General features: G+C 43.2%; 1 non-coding gene across 1 annotated transcript; it reads right to left on the bottom strand.

The window, feature by feature from the left end:
• Positions 1 to 632: 632 nt before the first annotated feature.
• LOC124778158 lies at positions 633 to 738 on the bottom strand. The gene has a single exon (XR_007015870.1). It is a non-coding gene; the product is annotated as a U6 spliceosomal RNA (small nuclear RNA).
• Between the last annotated feature and the right edge of the window lie 2,101 nt (positions 739 to 2,839).

Below are 2,839 nucleotides of genomic sequence, written 5' to 3'. Positions count from 1 at the left end.
GGCTGCATCAGCGCATCAGGGATTCCATGCGACGGAGGGTGGATGCACGTATCCTCGCTAACGGAGGACATTTTGAACATTTCCTGTAACCAAATGTTTGAAGTCACGCTGGTACGTTCTGTTGCTGTGTGTTTCCATTCCATGATTAATGTGATTTGAAGAGAAGTAATAAAATGAGCTCTAACATGGGAAGTAAGCGTTTCCGGACACATGTCCACATAACATATTTTCTTTCTTTGCGTGTGAGGAATGTTTCCTGAGTGTTTGGCCGTACCTGTTTGTAACACCCTGTATAAGATGATCTTCACTGTCATCAAGAGCGTTACTTAGCCACACTTCTTGGAAGATTTAACAATGTCTTCTCATTACAATGAAATGAATACCCCTAGCTGCATATACGTATTGACGTAAGTCAACGAGGACAGTTGAAAATGTGTGCCCCAACCGGAACTCGAACCCGAGATCTCCTGCTTACATGGTAGACGCGCTATCCATCTTTTTTTTTTCCTTATATTAATCTAATTTTGTTCGTTGAATCTGCTCGGGGCGGATGTCGCAAGACACCCGTTTCAATTCGTCGTTGATCCATTAACTCAGTTTTTTTATTACCGAGGGCAGCTAACCCTCTGCCCGAACACGCTGAGCTACCGTGCCGGCTTGTGTCATCCTTGCGCAGGGGCCATGCTAATCTTCTCTCTATCGTTCCAATTTTAGTATATGTACCGCCGATGCGAGCACGTCCATCTGAGCCAGCGAGGACACAGAGGATAGTGCGACTGCAGGGACTCACCTCTGGCACACCTCCCGTGAGACCCACATTCGCAAGTTATTGTCCCGCACTATATTCATAGTGTCCCAGTCCTTTATACTCATTACTCGCGGCTTTACTGCCGTTTCCCGTAAAAGTTCGGGCACTGTTTGTACATCTGCACAGAAGAAGATAAGAAGATGGTCAAATGGCCGGTGAGCCTTAACTATATATATCTTCATTTATATGTCTTCTCGTACTCTAAACCACGACTGTTTTCCCATCCACTGACACGCTTTCATTGTAGGTCGTTTTAAAGCTCCCTTCGGCGTGGATTCATGCTGGGTTTCTTTCATCCATCATCCATTTGTTCCAGTCCTCTCACATGTGCACTTTAAATGGTTTATTTATCGACGCATCAGGCGGTTGCAGTTGTGAAGTAAGCTTTCCCAGAATAACAGCGAGCCATGTATTTCCCTGTCTCAATTTTTCTTTCACAGAATTTTTCAAATTACTTCTAAACTGGTCTAAAACAAAAAGAGAACTGTTCTTCAATAAAGCACCTTTCCTTTTCCCCCACAATCTGTTAATTCACAATTTCATACCAGCTTCGTCCATCCAACCATGTCATGTGCGGGAACAACAACACTGGCGGTATTTCAGAAAGTTTTGGCATTGTTCTGCGCCTGAAAATGATCATTTTATTAAGTTTAGTGCCGTCTGCACAACATGAAAGGATAATAGCGTAGTGCACTGTTTCATGTCCACTTGTTTTTATAGTCACAGTTTTAGCATCTTTCATGGCAACAGTTTTGTTATAAGGAAAATAAATTTCAGAGGAGTTTCGTCCATATTCCCTATTTGGCTTAGGCCGGTATTACACTATCGTATATCTTTGACAAAGATTTGATCAAAGATATGATCAAATATTCGTCAAATTTGTTGGACAAAGTAATTTGACGTGGCGCTAAAAAGGGATATTACCCTGTCATCATATTTTTCGTCAAAGTTCAAGATGGCTGACAACAACGACTTATTATGCGCAGCAGTTGCATGTACCACGATTGCACTGTGTACGCATTTGGAAGAGAAGTGGGGGCAGAAAAAAGAAACGCACCTGGGTGAAGCCATGGGTTTAACGGCGAGACGATAAAAGCATTCAACAAAATTTGTTACGTGAGCTTCTAGTGAAGGACGTCAAGTTCAAATGGTTCAAATGGCTCTGAGCACTATGGGACTTAACTACTGAGGTCATCAGTCCCCTAGAACTTAGAACTACTTAAACCTAACTAACCTAATGACATCACACACATCCATGCCCGAGGCAGGATTCGAACCTGCGACCGTAGTGGTCACGCGGTTCCAAATTGACGCGCTTAGAACCGCACGGCCACACCGGCCGGCGACGTCAAGTCGTACATAAATTACTTAAGAATGGATGAGCATACATTTCAGTATTTGCTCAGTGAAGTGTCTCGTCATATCACAAAGCACAATACTCACTTTAAAAAAAACTGCTATATCTGCAGATGAAGGCTCACAGTAACATTCCAATTTCTAGCTACAGGAGAGAGTTACTCTAGCTTACAGTACAGCACTCGAATACCACAGTGCGCATTAACTAAAATAATACATGAAACGTGTGAAGCAATTTATAAAGCACTAAAGGACCAATATCTGAAAGTAACACCAGACCAAATTGCTTCCCACATCATTACTACCTCAAGGGTGCCTCCTGACAAGAGACATACAAGACATATGAGACGACAGCTTCGTGAGCTGAAAAACATGGCATCTCCCTCATCTGAGTATACCCATCTCTTCACAGTTTCTGACAGTGACTCTGGACTGAAGGACCTCAGACCTCTTAAGGCGGCTGGATTCGATGGTATCCATCCAGAATTCCTGATCCATATGGGAGGAAAAGCTAAGAAATGGCTGGCAGAATTCCTCACTGACATCCTGCTGACTGGTCAACTTCCATTGGAGTTCAAAAAGGCGAAGAAAATATCTTTTCTGAAATCTGGCAAACCCAGCAACATGGTAGAAAGCTATCGCCCCATTGCCCTTCATAGCTGCTACTACAAGCTT

Source organism: Schistocerca piceifrons, chromosome 2, assembly GCF_021461385.2.
Source record: "Schistocerca piceifrons isolate TAMUIC-IGC-003096 chromosome 2, iqSchPice1.1, whole genome shotgun sequence".
Classification (NCBI taxonomy): Eukaryota; Metazoa; Arthropoda; class Insecta; order Orthoptera; family Acrididae; genus Schistocerca; species Schistocerca piceifrons.
This window is presented reverse-complemented; position numbering and strand designations above follow the sequence as displayed.